Below are 18,351 nucleotides of genomic sequence, written 5' to 3' on the forward strand. Positions count from 1 at the left end.
TATCATCTATATATCATCTATCTATCATCTATATATCATCTATCTATTTCACTATCTATCTATCATCTATGGAACAGAAAGATCAGAATGTTATTCAGGCAAACATTAACACGATGCACCTCTTATTATTTTTATTATTATAATTATCAGTTATTTGGGGAGTGCCAAAAGATTCTGCATCGCTAAAGACATGACTTAAAATAGTTTATTTTGCATTATAAGGTACTACAAACTCTCCAACCATCTGTTAAAAGTTTTATTTCTTCTGTGATGTAACTTGCATGAAGGACCTAAGGCCAATTACAACATTAGAAAAATATGTGTTGGCAAAGACAAACCTTAGAGTTCAGGCTAAGGGGAAACAGGGAATGAGGGGATGGGACCAAATAACAAATATCTTGCAGGCTAGTTCTGCAAATGTGCAATATTGTAATCAGCTGAAGGGTTTCATCTAGTATTGTAGTAACCAGCGGAAAATTGTACAGCTGTTCACCTATAGTTTTCCGGACCATTCAAATCACTGATCAGTGTGAGTATGACGAGCACTTGTAAACAGTCTTCTTGTGTAGGTTAAGCCAGCATAGTCTTAAGAAATCTAATATAGCTGTGTCTGGTGTTGCCGAGGCCCATGGTTAGGATGCAAGAAAATATCTCATTTACAATATGCTTTGGTTTAGAGCTCTGATTAATATGCCTGTAAGTCAACGATATTTAACAGGACAAGATGAGATTTTATTCAAATTCTTTAAATTAATGCATTTATCTCACCTTTATTTTGATAGTATTTATATTCCTTTTTTAATTTTACCTTTGAATAACTGAATATAAAATATTTACTCAGTAAATAATCTTTTTTTTTTTATAATGTATTTTTTTTTATATAATGTATTTTTTTTTATATAATGTATTTTTTTTATAATGTATTTTTTTTATATAATGTATTTTTTTTTATAATGTATTTTTTTTATATAATGTATTTTTTTTTATAATGTATTTTTTTATATAATGTATTTTTTTATATAATGTATTTTTTTTATAATGTATTTTTTTTATAATGTATTTTTTATATAATGTATTTTTTTTATATAATGTATTTTTTTTTTATAATGTATTTTTTTTATATAATGTATTTTTTTTATATAATGTATTTTTTTTATAATGTATTTTTTTTTATAATGTTTTTTTTTTTTTTGAGAAAGAAATGTTTCTTCTTTAAGAGTAAAATATACTTTATGCTTTCTATATTCTTGAATTTTGAGCCTAACTTTGACAAAAGCTGCTTTTTTTCTGCATTATATTATTTATCATTTATTATTGAATTATGAGAACCATTTCATCACATAATTGCTTCAGGTTTTATAACCTTTAGCCTTTGTGGGGAGAGACCTTTTCAGGTATATAAGTCTATAAGTCAGGTATAGAAGAGCAGTATGGACAATCTTTTTTTATAATGTATATGGAAAACAAGCTTGTGACACATACTAAAGAAAGATATATTGAAAAAAAGCAAACACACTTATTTCTTTGATTATTTTGTTATTGAATTATTGCATAGAAAGGGGTTAAACACATAGCTAAATCAGTTGCAAAGTAGCAATGCATTACTGGGAGCTAGCTTACCAAAACTGGTGTGACAAATGACATCCATAGCCACCACTCAATAGCTACCTGCCGGTAGAGCATTGCTGCTCCTGAGCCTAGGGATGCATGTAAACAAATCATTCTAAGAGAACCAAGTACATTTAAAAAAAATAAGTAAATTGCAGTCTCTTAAAATTGCTCTATCTGACCCATGAAAGTTTAATTCTGAGGTTCGTGTCCCATATTTAAATATTGAGTTTTTTGCATTTAAAAGGTGATGTTGATGCTGCTTAAACTGATATTGAAACAAGCTAAAAATGCACCTTTGTGCATATCTACTACTGAAGTATCCATGGCTTGTTTGCTTATAGAGACTATTGCCACAACTCTGAAGGCTGAAAAGGACAAAGACCAACAGGCCTTAAAAAGTTATTCAAATAAGCACAGGAACACCCACAATAACTGTAATACATTTAAAGAAAACATATTTGTGCACTGAAAAAGTTGGGGGTTTTCGACTTTGACACTAACAGGAAGAAGTGCATAATTATTTGATAAAAATAGAAGCACTAAACATCAGTAAATACCTCTTTCATGTCTCCCAGTATTCACTGATCAATGTTTAGGATTGGAGGGCTGGAGGTGGAGTCAGATTTCACAAAGTAAAGAAAAAGAAAACTTATGTAAAAAAAAATATAATCTTAAATACAAGCATAAAGTAAAAGCAAAACTGGGTACTGAAATATTTTACATATATAATGTTTATGAAAACAGAACATATTTATAGGATATATGGCCTGCTTTCTCAATGACTCTCTAAGTAAAATTGTGACATTTATAGGGTAGAGACAGAGGTTTTAGTCCATCACAATCCTTCATAATGTCGGAAAGCTGGGAGCTCTGCTATTGTAACAGAATTTCATTATATATTTCTTTCGTATCCTATTATTGTCATTTTCATCATAAAATAATATTCTCATTAAACAGTACTACTGAAAAGTGATGATAGGATTCTACTTCACAAAGCGTTAAAGCCTAGATCAGGAGTATTGCCACAAAAAAAAACAAAACAACAAAAAAAACAGTATACAATAACAGAAAACACATGCTCCATCCCTGTGTATTTTTAAATCTGCTGGATGTTTATGACATTTATTGTGTAGGGTTAACAAGAGTAATCATATAACATAGATCCATGAGCACGTGTATGAGGTCTAAAAGGTAAAGTATTAGGGGCGAGATTACATATGCGGTGCAGGCTTCAGCGTGACTAATAATAAAAGTATTAACCCCTAAACCGACAACCCCCCACAATGCAATATGCCTAATTAAACTATTAACCCCTAATCCTCCATTCACCCACATTGCGATCTACCTAATAAAAGTATTAACTCCTAAATCCGCCAACCCCAACATTGCAAACTACCTAATAAATGTATTAACCCCTAATCCGCCATTCACCCACATCGCAAAGTCCCTATTAAAACTATTAACCCCTAATCTGCCATTAACACACATCACAACAAACCTTATAAATCTGTTAACCCCTAATCCGCCAAACCCACACAATGCAATAATCCCAATAAAACTATTAACCCCCAAACCGCCAAACCCAAACAACGCAAATAACTAACCTAACACCCCCTAAATTAACCCCAATTACCTAAATTAAAAAATACTAAGTTACAATTAAAATAAAAAAGCTAACATTACTTAAAAAAAAATAACATTAAATTAATCTAAGATTACAAAGTAAAAAAATTCTAACATTACATAAAATAATAAACCAAATTATCAAATTAAAAAAATTAAACCTAATCCCTATGAAAATAAAAAAGCCCCCCCTCAAATAAAAACACCCGCTAATCTAATGCTAAACTACCAATAGCCCTTTAGGGCCTTTTGTAGGGCATTGCCCTAAGTTAAACAGCTATTTTACCTTAAAAAATACTAAGTCCCCCCTCTAAAAGTAAAACCCCCCACCCACCAAACCCCAAAAATAAAAAAACCTAACACTAATAAATCCTAAACTACCCATTGCCCCTAAAGGGACATTTGTATGGGTATTACCCTTAAAATGGCATTCAGCTCTTTTTCAAAGTCTCATTAAAACCCTAATCTAAATTTTTTTTAAAAAAAAGCCTAAGTCTAACCCCCAGATAGGTACTTACGGTTCCGATTCCTGAAGTCCAGCGTTAAAGTCTTCTTCCAAGCGACGATATCTTCTATCTTCTTTCAGCCTTCGTGGAGTGGAGAGCGGAACTGAAGACTGGTGACCACGGAACTGAAAACCGGTGATGACGGAACTGAAGACCGGCGACCACAGAGCTATGGAGCGTGGAGATCCTCTTCATACGATCACTGCCGCTGGCTAACTTCAGTAGCTCTCATCCTATTGGCTGATTTGAAATTGAAGACTCAAATCAGCCAATAGGAATGCAAGGTACCCCATATTTAATTGTGTACCTTAAATTCAGTCCTCAGTGTGGGGCGGTGATCGTACGAAGTGGATCTCCATGCTCCATGGCTCAGAGGTCGCCGGTCTTCAGTTCCACCATCGCCAGTCTTCAGTTCCATGCTCTGCTCCGCGCCGGCTTGTTCCTGGAAGAAGATAGAAGATATCGCCACTTGGAAGAAGACTTCACCGCTGGACTTCAGGAACCGTGAGTACCTATCTGGGGGTTAGACTTAGGCTTTGTTTTTATTTCTTTTTTTAGATTAGGGTTTTAATGGGACTTTGAAAAAGAGCTGAATGCCCTTTTAATGGCAGTAAAAGAGCTGAATGCTCTTTTAAGGGCAATTCCCATACAAATGTCTCTTTAGGGGCAATGGGTAGTTAAGAATTATTTAGTGTTAGTTTTTTTTATTTTGGGGGTTTAAGGTAAAAGATCTGTTTAACTTAGGGCAATGCCCTACAAAAAGGCCCTTTTAAGGGCTATTGGTAGTTTAGCATTAGATTAGCGGGTGTTTTTATTTTGGGGGGGCTTTTTTATTTTCAATAGGGTTTAGGTTTAATTTTTTTTATTTTTGATAATTTGGTTTATTATTTTATGTAATGTTAGAATTTTTTATTTTTGTAATCTTAGATTAATTTAATTATTTTTTTTATTTTTAAGTAATGCTTTTTTTTTTAATTGTTTGTAATTTAGTATTTTTTAATTTAGGTAATTGGGGTTAATTTAGGGGGTGTTAGGTTAGGGGGCTTAGAATTTAATTAGCTATTTGCGTTGTTTGGGTTTGGTGGTTTAGGGGTTAATAGTTTTATTAGGATTATTGCGTTGTGCGGGTTTGGCGGATTAGGGGTTAATAGATTTATAAGGTTTGTTGTGATGTGGGTTAATGGCAGATTAGGGGTTATCAGTTTTAATAGGTACTTTGCGATGGGGGTTAATGGCAGATTAGGGGTTAATAGTTTATTAAGGTATATTGCGTTGTGGGGTGATTGCGGTTTAGGGGTTAATAGTTTAATTAGATGTTTTGCGATGTGGGGGTTGGCGGATTAGGGGTTAATATAGTTTATTAGTTATTGCGGTGGGGGGATGATGGTTTACAGGTAAATAGATATTGCCCATGCGTTAGGTGTTAGTTATTTTCAGGAGGTAGATAGATATTGCGCATGCGTTAGGTGTTAGTTACTATTTTCAGGGGGGTTACGGTGCTCACATACTCAGCGCAACTCTTGCTGTGCCTGCCTATGTGTGGAGAGGTGAAAATGGAGTAAAATTTCTCAATTTTTGCAGCGTAAGTCCTTGCGCTGAATATGTGATACCGATTTGTTACGCGGTTCTATGTTCGCTTATGGGAGTAAAAATTGCGGGTGACGGGTGAAATATACACGCCACATTTATATGCGGTGCTGTATACGTGATACCGAAAACGTGTAAAAATGTATTGCTGCGCAAAAAACGCGTTTCTCTGCAACAGTGCCGTTTCATCAGGCTGTTGAAACGGCACTGTTGCGGAGAAACGCGTTGCTGCACATTTACTATGTTTTAATTGTGTTATTAAAAAAAATTATTCTTGCACCTTGCTCTTGTCCTTGGGTTATTGCCCGCCACGTACTTTACTCCTTCTAGTGGGATCACTTGAACCTATCATAGGTTTTACCATCTGTCTGGTTCCCATTTGACCGGAGTTGGAGACGTCACCTGAGACGCTTCTTACGCAGCCCAGCTGTTTGCTTTGGTTTTCTGAGGCAGCCGAATGGCTCTGAAGAGTCAGCCTGCTGATTATTGCACTGGAAGTGAAACGCACTTTGTATCTAGTTGTCGTTATACCATCCACATTAATGGTCTTTACAATATAACACCATCAAGCGCCTCTTGTTGTTCCTATTTTTTAGGAGATTTTTTTTTATATTTACCTATCAAAACTATATTTATTTTTTTAGTAGACAACAAGTATTGATCTAGGCACATTTTGGTATATTTCATGCCACCATTTCACTGCCAAATGCAATCAAATAATTTTTTTTTTTAACTTTTTCACAATTTTAGGTTTATCACTGAAATTATTTGCAAATAGCTTATTCAATCATGGCACAAATGGTTGTAAATGCTTCTCTGGGATCCTCTTTGTTCAGAAATAGCAGACATACATTGCTTTATGGTTATAAGAAGGCCGCTAAATGCTGCTGCGCACCACACTTGTATTATTCCCAGCAATGAAGGGGTTAATTAGGTAGCTTGTAGGGTTAATTTTAGCTTGAGTGTAGAGATCAGCCTCCCACCCCCAGATCCCTCCATGACCCCTCTTAAACAGCTCTCTTCCCTCCCCCACCCCACAATGGTCACCCCCATCATAAGTTCTGGCAGAAAGTCTGTCAGTACTAAAATAAAAGGCTTTTTATTTATATTTTCTTTCTGCGGTGTAGGATCCCCTCTTACCCCCCAAACTCCCTGAACCCCCCAAAAAGCTCTCTAACTAGATCCACCATCTTAGGTATTGGCAGCTAGGGTACTGTCTGCCAGTACCCATTTTTCCCAAATTTGGCCATTTTGTTTCTTTAAAAAAATCCCCACACATTGTTTCTGTAGTGTTAGCTGCCCCCCACATCATTTACCCCCTCCCCTCCCAGATTGCTTTCCCACCCTCCACTGTATGATTTCCCCTCTCCCTCCTTCCCTGCCGCTCTGACTGATTTTTTTTTGTATAGCGTAGAGGTCTGCTCCTTCCGCCCCCTCCAGCGATGGGCCGCCCACCTGCCTCCCTCCTTAAATCCCACCCAGCACCTCTCTGCATCGGTAACTCTGCCTGTCTATTTCTGCACTGAAATAGTGCAATCTCGCTATTTTTAGCGAGATTGCGGCAGAGAGAGGCCCAGGACAGCAGCGAGGTACAGGGTACGTCACTGGTCTTTAAGGGTATAACGACCAGCGTCGTACAGGGTATGGCGCTGGTCATTAAAGGGGTTAATAAAGGAAATGACCTGGCTGTAAAAGTGTATTACTTGTCTATAGCTGAGCTAGGCAGCAAGTGCCTTCAGTGATCAATCATAATATGTATGATGTAATGATAACTTACAGTTACCGGGTACCCAAATCGATCTGCTCCTCCTGAATCTTGGCCACTTGGCTGCTGCCTCAGTATTGCATGCGTCCCGCTTCTTCCTCTGTCCTGCACTGCTGCTGCCTGGTCAGACTCTTGCTCCTCTCACCTCCCTCTTTATCTCCGGTCACGTTCCTCCTGATGTGCTGCTGTGTGCTGCTGTGTAACTATAATTTGAAAAATGTGACTGGTCTGGAGTGGCCATGATGGGAGGGGGGTTGCCATCCAAACCAGCAGGTGGATGGGGGAGCCAGGCGCATGTAGGGTCATGCATACACAGCGCACTATTTCCAAAGAACCTAGGTTCTTTGCTGCTCCTGAACTTTCCTAGATAAAGCTTTCAGCAAAGGATAGCAAGAGAAGGAAGCAAATTAAATAGAAGTAAATTGGAAAGTTATTTAACATTATATACTCTGTCTAAATCATGAATATTTACTTATGACTTTACTGTCCCTTTAAGAGTGAAAGGGCCTTAAGTACTTAACACACAAAAACACCTTTTTTAGAAACTTTTCTTTTAAAGACACGATCAGGGCTATGGGCTTTTAATGCATGGATCCATTTTGGATTGTGATCACCCAAGAAACACGCTGACCAATTTGGAGAGAAACTAAAAAACCTTAACGAGAGCAGATAACCAATTGATTGTGATCCCCAAAATTTTCATAACCATATTTTTAAAGCATTTTTCCTTATATCCATTCTAGTACTGTACAAAATGAGAGGATAACTGAGTACTAACTTAATACGACTCCAACTCATTTGCCTTTTATACATTTCCAACACTCCGAATCCATTTTACAGATACTGGGCCAGATTTCAAGTGGCATGCTAACTACATTTTTTGCATGCACACTAACTGCGCTCAAAGTAAAATTTCATTGCAAATGTGCGAGTGAAAGTTCAATACGAGATATTTTCAGGACTTCAGATATAGCGACCTAGCTAACTTCTTCCCTCCATAGACATATATTAGGGATGGGCGAATGTACTGAAAGTTCAATTAGATTGGTGGAACGAATAGTCCTGTGGACATTCGTTTTGGACAATCAAATGTTGATAAAAATGAAAATCCATTAAAATTCAGTAATTGTATGTTATTTACATTTTCGAATGTTCATAATGAAATTGAATATCCACATTTGAAATATCCAATGTAACAAATACTATTCAGAAGTTCAATAGTTCATGTGGTAGAGAATTTAGTAAATTGATACATAATAGATACGAATATATCAATTTGAATGTTTCTATTTCGAATATTGCATTATTCGAATATTACATTTAAAGTAAAAGTAAATTTTAGCCCTTTACAACACATCCAAGTATTGTATACATTCAAAATATTAAGATCGCTATATTTTTATTTATAAATGTGTAAATTTTTACTTTTTAATTTTATTTCTCCTACCTTTATCCTTCATGCTCCTCCCATCTTAAACTTCCTATGATTTTGTGCGTTGACGTATAGAGCGGTCCCACCCACTCTATACGTAGGTCAAATGCACGTTCACAATCACAATCACAGAGCGCATTGCGTACAATGCACATGCGATTCTGTGATGAGCCAGTGTACAACGCACGTGTGTGAATCGCGGTGGAAACATAGTACTCAATTAATGACACAGTGTATTCATTCAGTACTATGCTATTTGCGCAACTGACAGCTGCATTTGTGACAATGGGAGCCGGTTTGAAAAACTCTAATATTATTTTGATTGTAAGTATTTACAAATTCCATGTATACACAATACTATATTATTAATATATATTACTAGTATATCGATTATTATTATTACTATTAGTAAGGTCAACAACTAACATATTAGAATACTTTTATAAAATTATGTGCAAAACTTTTCGTAGATCGTTATTATTCTGCATCTGGACATCGAGTACATCTCCTATGATATGCACAACAATTTATATGTCAGGCATAAGATGAACATTATTTTGATAGAATCTAACTAAATCTAACTAAAATTATTATTAATATTTCATTATTACGTTAAAAATCTGATCGACAATCTTGACATTTTTAAAAATATCCTCATTGTCTCAAATTATATTACATTACTTTATCAAACTATGAATTAGTTTACATTGATTATTCTATATTTTATGTTTGTATATGTAATAACATTTGTTTTCAAATTATTAATTATTCTTAATTTACTTTCATTTTTATTAACTTTATTGGTTATATTTTATTGATTAGAAATTCAACATCACATCTATATTGTTTCTGTAGATATTAATATTATCTTTAACAGAATTTTTAAACTATATATAGATCAGAATATTTTCATTTTGTGTAATATATAAGTATATTTTTAAAAAAAGGATTCAAGTATTGGATTTTAAATAGTTTAATTCTAACTATAAATTTAATAATTTCTAACTATATTGAAATCTAGACAATCAAATTCATTGTTTTAAAACATCTACAATACTGCAACATCAAATCTAAATACCAAATTAATTGAATTTTTTTATGAAATGAACTCTAAATATGTTTTCTTTAAGAAAATATTTTTTTTTCGTTTTGTTATAATTAGTAGAGATATGTTGCTCAATGTATGTAGAGCCAGACATAGAGATAATGTATGCGAGAATTAAAAGTAATAATAAAGACAATACAGTAAAAAAATAATTAAGAAACAATAATAATGATTGACTAATATAGTGAGACATACATATACTTTATCCAAATAAAAGATAAATAATTAGATATAATATGTGATTACATTGTGAAGTCATAAACTGTGCAGTGCACAATCGGTACAAGGATATTTCCATAGCAACCATATCAAATTGTCAGCAATGTAATTTATAAAATATAATACTGGTGCTTTATGTTATATACAAAATATTTGGTCTCTCTTTCTCTTTTTATCGCTCTCTCTTTTTCTCTCTTTTTCGCTGCCTTTTTTTCTCTCTCTCTCTTTCTCTCTTTTTCTCTCTCTCTCTTTCTCTCTATCTCTCTCTCTTTTTCTCTTTCTCTCTTTCTCTCTTTCTCTCGTTTGAATTAAAAATGTATAAATACTGTAGAATAGATAACATCGTTATTCTTCTTATAATTAATGTTTTTGTTTGTATAATTTTACAATTGGTATTTATTTTATAGCCTAAACCTAACATTGGACAATAAGTTTTATGTTCGATATCATAAATATAGTTTGCAAAAATCATAATAGGTAAAAAAAAAAAAAATAGCTATGACACAATAGCATCGCTGTTGAATTGAAGTAAAATGGAAATATACTTTTTTTTTCTATGGTCAATTCACATATTCGTTACATTTAGATCATAGTAATAAATAGAATGCTGACAAATAAATCTTTTTTTGGGCAAGCTAAAAATGATTGATAACATTATAAGTATTACGCATTGACATTGGTTCAATAGTAGATGTTCTGATTGTTGTTTAGAGCAGCTATATACTTACTTCTAAATAGTGATCGCTATTAATGCGATGTGCTTCAATGTTGCCGAGACGCAGTCTAAACTGCTATCATCCTTGGCTGTTCCAAAACAAAAGGTGTGCGCATGCGTGAATCGTGAACGCGCGTTCTAAACAATGAGCACAAAAAAGAATTGCAGCATACGCAATTCAACACATAAACGGATGACGTCGGCTCGCAACCGCCTAATGGCCAGAAAGTCAATTGGTCTAGTTAAAAACGTGATCAGGAAGTAAAATGAGAGAAAATAAAACGGGTTAAATTGTAAGTCGGAAATTATAGAGTTTATTTGCGGCGAAAAATGCATTTAAATCAAAATTTGTACAAAATCATGAATGAAACTCCTAATGATTTTAAATCAACTATGTGACTGAAGAGAGTGAAGCGCCTAACTTTACTTTCACTTTAAAGAGAGCATAAGAGATAACATTACAAATAGATTAAAATTTTCAAATTCGAATATTGCATAATTCGAATCTAATTATTAGAAAAATGTGAATAAAATATTACATTTTAAAAAAGCATTGGAAATACTATTACATAAAACGAATGTTAGAATGTTGTGCAAACATTTGAAATTTGAAACAAACGAACGAACGAACGAACCAATGTGTTAAAATTAATTTCATTTTTCGAATGTTGCAAAACATTCGCCAATCTCTAAAATATATGGTTAAAAAAGCCTAACAGTTATCGCTCGCAGGCTAACCCGACACCACGTTAAACCAACTAAGCTAAACTTGAAGGTAGTTATGAATACTTTAAATTCCGTTGTTCTTCACAAGGAAGAAAATTTTATTTTTATTTTAAAATATATATTTATATACTGTATATGTAATGCTCGTGGGATATTCCACTGTCAGACCAAACTTGGCCAGTAGTCTTCTTATCCCTGCGTCAAGTGGAATGAAAGGAAATATCCCAGAGCAGAGAGAGAGTTTGTAAAATGAGGTAAGCAGTACTCACAGCAGGCAGGGCAGTACTCAGTGGCAACAGGAAAGTAATCCAGAAGTATGGCAGTTCAGGGGTAATCCAATAGAAGGACTGGGAACAGGCAGGAGTCAGCAACAAAAGGATATCCAGCAGTATAACAGTTCAGGGATAAACCAATAGAATGGTCAGACAGGCAGAGTTCATCAACAGTTAAGCAATCCCGCAATGCAGAAGTTAAGGCAAGCAGAGTAGTCAAAACAGGCAGAGTTCATCAACAGTAAAGCAGTCCAGCTATTCAGGGGTGCAAGCAGATAGTCAAAACAGGCAGAGTTCATCAACGGTAAAGCAATCCAGCAATTCAGTTGTTAAGGCAAGCAGCGTAGTCAAACAGGCAGAGTCAACGGTTAACCAATCCAGCAATGCAGAGTTTAAGGCAAGCAGCGTTGTCAAACAGGCAGAGTTTATCAACAGTGAATCAATACAGCAATTCAGCATACAGATATACAGCACCCAGGAGCACAAGAAGTAACACCTATACTTGGGCACAAGTGAGAGAGACTGAGGCCTTTATATAGGGAAGACATGGCGGGCGGTGATGATGTCATCACTGTGCTGCAGTTACACTGCCGTATCCCTAGCAACAGGAGGTGTGCCTGTGTCCATGGCAATGGCCACAGCAGAGTAGAGGAGTAGCGTGACAGTATATATATACGATTATTTATATTAAGATATATATATATAGTGTAGTTCTGTGTTCCAAGCACTCACTGTAATCGTAAATTGCCTGGGTGCTCTCTATGGTGTATAGGTAGAAACTTCAAAGAAAGAAGAGGCACTCACAGGACTTAATAGTTTCACAAAATATTGAACTTTATTTTTATTAATAATTCATCAAAAAGGTTCAGTCAACTGAACCTTTTTGATAAATTATTAATAAAAATAAAGTCCTGTGAGTGCCTCTTCTTTCTTTGAAGCTTATATATATAGACAGATAGTTTGACATACTGTAAAGGGCTCAAGTGTATATATTTGTGTATATGAGTGTATGCATGTATATTTATGTATTTATATGTGTGTGTGTGTGCACATACATATTTAAAAATATAAACACATAAAAAGGAAAATTATGCTTACCTGATAAATTGATTTCTTCTACGATACGACGAGTCCACGGATTTCATCCTTACTTGTGGGATATTATCCTCCTGCTAACAGGAAGTGGCAAAGAGCACCACAGCAGAGCTGTATATATAGCTCCTCCCTTCCCCTCCACCCCCAGTCATTCGACCAAAGGTTTAAGGAAGAGAAAGGAAAAGCTAAAAGGTGCAGAGGTGACTGAAGTTGAAAATAATAAAAAAAAACTATAATCTGTCTTAAATTGAGAGGGAGGGCCGTGGACTCGTTGTATCATAGAAGAAATCAATTTATCAGCTAAGCATAAATTTCCTTTTCTTCTACAAGATACGACAAGTCCACAGATTTCATCCTTACTTGTGGGATACAATACTAAAGCAACAGGACATGGATGAAAGGGAGGGACAAGAAAGAGACCTAAACGGAAGGCACCACTGCTTGAAAAACTGTCCTCCCAAAAACAGCCTCAGAAGAAGCAAAAGTATTAAATTTGGAAAATTTGGAAAAAGTATGAAGGGACAACCAAGTTGCAGCCTTACAAATCTGTTCAACAGATGCATCATTTTTAAAGGCCCATGTGGAAGCCACCGCCCTAGTAGAATAAGCCGTAATTCCTTCAGGAGGCTGCTGTCCAGCAGTCTCATATGCCAGGCGGATGATACTTCTCAACCAAAAAGAAAGAGAGGTAGCCGTAGCTTTCTGACCCCTATACTTTCCAGAATAAACAATGAATAATGAAGATGATTGACGGAAATCCTTAGTTGCCTGTAATTAAAACTTTAAGGCACGGACCACGTCCAAATTATGCAACATACGCTCCTTCTTAGAAGAAGAGTTAGGACATAAGGAAGGAACAACAATTTCCTGATTAATATTCTTATTTGAAACAACCTTAGGAAGAAATCCAGGTTTGTTACGTAAAACCACCTTATCAGAATGAAAAATTAGATAAGGCGAATCACACTGTAACGCTGAAAGCTCAGAAACTCTTCGAGCAGAAGAAATAGCAACCAAAAACAGTACTTTCCAAGATAATATTTTAATATCTATGGAATGCATGGGTTCAAATGGAAACCCTTGAAGAACACAAAGAACTAAATTTAAACTCCAGGGAGGAGTAATAGGTCTAAATACAGGCTTAATTCTAGATAGAGCCTGACAAAAAGACTGAACATCTGGCACATCTGCCAATCATTTGTGAAGCAAAATAGACAAAGCAGAAATTTGTCTCTTTAAGGAACTTGCTGATAACCCTTTCTCCAATCCTTCTTGGAGAAAAGACAGAATCCTAGGAATCCTAACCTTACTCCATGAGTAACCCTTGGATTCACACCAATAAAGATATTTACACCATATCTTATGATAGATTTTTCTAGTGACATGCTTTCTAGCCTGTATCAAAGTATTGATGACCCAAACAGAGAATCCTTGCTTCGATACAATCAAGCGTTCAATCTCCACGCAGTCAGCTGCAGTGAATTTAGATTTGGATGTTGGAAAGGACCCTGAATGAGAAGGTCCTGTCTCAAAGGAAGTTTCCATGGTGGCAGAGAAGACATGTCCACTAGATCCACACACCAAGTCCTGCGTGGCCACGCAGGCGCTATCAGGATTACTGAAGCTCTCTCCTGTTTGATTTGAGCAATCATGCGTGGAAGGAAAGGAAACGGTGGAAACACATAAGCTAGGCTGAATGACCAAGGCACTGCCAGGGCATCTATCAGTTTGGCCAGAGGATCCCTCAACCTGGATCTGTATCTTGGAAGTTTGGCATTCTGTCGAGATGCCATCAGATCCAATTCCGGTCTGCCCCATCAGAGAATCAGTGAGGCAAACACCTCAGGGTGGAGTTCCCACTCCCCCGGATGAAAGGTCTGTCGACTTAAAAAATCCGCTTCCCAGTTCTCTACTCCTGGGATGTAAATTGCCGACAGATAACAAGAGTGAGCCTCCGCCCATCAAATTATCTTGGATACTTCTACCATCGCTAAGGACCTCCTTGTTCCCCCCTGATGATTGATATATGCCACAGTCGTAATGTTGTCCGACTGGAATCTGATGAATTTGTTCAAAGCCAACTGAGGCCATGCCTGAAGTGCATTGAATATCGCTCTAGTTCCAGAATATTGATTGGAAGTAGAGACTCCACCTGAGTCCAAACACCCTGAGCCTTCAGGGAATTCCAGACTGCATCCCAGCTCAGAAGACTGGCATCCATTGTCACTATCGCCCACGAGGGTCTGCGGAAACAAGTCCCCTTGGACAGATGATCTGGCGACAACCACCAAAGAAGAGAGTCTCTGGTCTCCTGGTCTAGATTTATCTGAGGAGATAAATCTGCATAATCCTCATTCCACTGACCGAGCATGCACAGCTGCAGTGGTCTGAGATGAAAGCGAGCAAAACGGAATGATATCCATTGCCGCTACCATTAATCCAATTACCTCCATACACTGAGCCACTGATGGCCGAGGAATGGACTGAAGTGCTCTGCAAGTATTTAGAATCTTTGATTTCCTGACCTCCGTCAGGAATATTTTCATGTCTACCGAGTCTATCAGAGTTCCCAAGAAGGGAACCCTTGTCTGTGGAACTAGTGAACTTTTCTCTATGTTCACCTTCCAACCGTGAGTTCTCAGGAAAGACAACACTGTGTCCGTGTGAGATTTTGTCAGTTGATAAGTTGACGCCTGGATCAGAATATCGTCCAGATAAGGCGCCACTGCTATGCCTCGTGGTCTAAGAATCGCCAGAAGTGACCCTAAAACCTTTGTGAAGATTCTGGGTGCTGTGGCCAACCCGAAGGGAAGAGCCACAAACTGATAATGTTTGTCCAGGAAGGCAAACCTTAGAAACTGATGATGATCCTTGTGAATAGGAATATGAAGGTAAGCATCCTTTAAATCCACGGTAGTCATATATTGACCCTCCTGGATCATTGGTAAGATTGTTCGTATAGTCTCCATCTTGAACGATGGGACTCTAAGAAACTTGTTTAGACACTTGAGATCTAAAATGGGTCTGAAAGTTCCCTCTTTTTTGGGAACCATGAAAGGATTTGAGTAAAATCCCTGTCCCTGTTCCAGTTTTGGAACAGGACAAATTACTCCCATGGTAGAGAGGTCTTTTACACAGCGTAAAAACGCCTCTCTTTTTATATGGTCTACAGATAATCTTGAAAGATGAAATCTCCTTGAAAGTCCTTGAATTCCAGTTGATACCCGTGGGTCACGATTCCCAGCACCCACGGGTCCTGAACATCTCTTGCCCAAGCCTGAGCAAAGAAAGAAAGTCTGCCCCGCACTAGATACGGTCCCGGATCGGGGACCGCCCCTTCATGCTGTTTTTGTAGCAGCAGCGGGCTTCTTGGATTGTTTACCTTTATTCCAAGTCTGGTTGGGTCTCCAGACTGACTTAGATTGGGCAAAATTCCCTTCCTGCTTTGTGGAAGAAAAGGAAGCAGAGGGTCCTCCTTTATAATTCCGAAAGGAGCGAAAATTATTCTGCTTACCCCTCATCTTAACAGACTTATCCTGAGGCAGGGCATGGCCTTTGCCTCCAGTAATGTCAGAAATTATTTCCTTCAATTCAGGCCCGAAAAGAGTCTTACCTTTGAAAGGAATAGCTAAAAGTTTAGTTTTTGATGACACATCAGCAGACCAAGATTTGAGCCATAACGCTCTACGCGCTAGAATAGCAAATCCTGCATTTTTTGCCGCTAATTTAGCAATTTGAAAAGCAGCATCAGTAATGAAATAATTAGCTAGCTTAAGAGCCTTAATTCTATCCAAAATGTCATCTAACGGAGTTTCAACCTTTAGAGACTCTTGCAGAGCCTCAAACCAAAAAGCTGCTGCAGTAGTTACTGGAACAATGCATGCCGTAGGTTGTAAAAGAAAACCCTGATTAATAAATAATTTCTTTAGAAGACCCTCTAACTTTTTAACCATAGGGTCTTTGAAAGCACAACTGTCCTCATTGGTATAGTTGTACGCTTAGCCAGGGTAGATATAGCCCCCCCTCTACCTTAGGGACCATTTGCCACGAGTCCCGAATGGTGTCTGATATGGGAAACATTTTCTTAAAATTAGGAGGGGGAGAAAACGGTATACCTGGTCTATCCCATTCCTTTTTTATAATTTCCGAAATTCTTTTAGGAACTGGAAAAACATCAGTGTAAATAGGCACCTCTAGATATTTGTCCATCTTACACAATTTCTCTGGTGGTATCACAATAGCGTTACAATCATCCAGGGTTGCTAAAACCTCCCGAAGTAACAGGCGGAGGTGTTCAAGCTTAAATTTAAAGGATGTAACGTCCGAATCTGTCTGAGTTAACACATTCCCTGAGTCTGAAAGCTCTCCCTCAGACAGCAATTCCCTGACCCCCAACTCAGAACACTGTGAGGGTACATCGGAAATAGCTAATAAAGCATCATAGGATTCAGTATTTACATTAATACCTGACCTACTGCGTTTACCCTGCAACACTGGTAATTTAGATAATACCTCTGAAAGGGTAGTTGACATAACTGCAGCCATCTCCTGCAGAGTAAAGGAATTAGACGCACTAGAGGTACTTGGCGTCGCTTGTGTGGGCGTTAAAGGTTGTGACACTTGGGGAGAATTGGATGGCATATCCTGATTCTCTTCAGACTGAGAATCATCCTTAGGCACACTTTATTGACCTAAAATATGGTCTTTACAATGTAAGGCCCTTTCAGTACAAGAGGTACACAATGTTAGAGGGGTTCCACAATAGCTTCTAAACACATAGAACAATGAGATTCCTCAATGTCAGACATGTTGAACAGACTAGTAATAACAACAGAAGTCGTTTAAACACTTTATTTATTGCTTTAAATAAACTTTTGAAAAACGTGTACTGCGCCTTCAAGTAATAAAAAGTGAACATTTTTTCCAAAACTGCTTAAATAACATTATTTTGTCTAAAAAATTAACTTAAACTCGTTGGTTTATCCAAAAATTACTGCACCCCAGTAGTAAGGGGAGAACTAAGGCTCTAAAGTAACTTAGATCAGAAAAATGTCAGTTTACACACAAAATACCCCCTGCACCTCGCCACAGCTCTGCTGTGGCTCCTACCTGCCCCCAGGGTACTTCGAAATGACTTGCCAACACTCAGGACCAGAGATACACTGTCCAGGAGCAACCGGAGTTACTGCTTGCTGCTTCTTAGTTAGAATGAAGTGCGCATCTAAGCGCGCGAAAAACAAGCCCCGCCCCTTATGGTCGATGCCGGAGTAGGCCCAAAACAACCGCATGGTGAAGCGGTTTTACACACAAGCTAAGTGGAACAATATACACCCCAAAACACATCCCAGCAAGTCATACTGGTTATCTGCAAACATAAAAAACTCTATCAACCGTTTTTTTTTTTTTTGCCTCTCCCATAGTGTCATATAATGCCCTTATAATGTCAACTTCGAAAAATAAAAAACAAGGGACTCCAGTAACACCCCTCTGTATAACAGGTCTACTGATTACCCCATTCCCTTACAGGGAAATAAATGCCAGCCAGTTCTGATATATCAAGTCTCCTCAGAAATAAATGGCTCCACACTGAAGATGTCTCTTGTGCTACCTTCAGAAGTCTTGTGGGAACCAGCGTGGATCTTAGTTACAGCTGCTAAGATCATCAACCTCAGGGCAGAAATCTTCTTCCATAACC

At 37.1% G+C, this 18,351-nt stretch overlaps 1 protein-coding gene across 1 annotated transcript in view; it reads left to right on the plus strand.

Moving 5' to 3' along the window:
- The first annotated feature begins 365 nt into the window (after positions 1 to 365).
- The window catches only part of C1QTNF2 (C1q and TNF related 2), a 56,678-nt gene continuing 38,692 nt past the window's right edge, over positions 366 to 18,351 (plus strand). Inside the window, exon 1 of the mRNA XM_053718592.1 lies at positions 366 to 529. The gene's annotated coding sequence lies outside the window, so the exon portion shown is untranslated. The remainder of the gene's footprint in view (positions 530 to 18,351) is intronic.

Source organism: Bombina bombina, chromosome 6, assembly GCF_027579735.1.
Source record: "Bombina bombina isolate aBomBom1 chromosome 6, aBomBom1.pri, whole genome shotgun sequence".
NCBI lineage: Eukaryota > Metazoa > Chordata > Amphibia > Anura > Bombinatoridae > Bombina > Bombina bombina.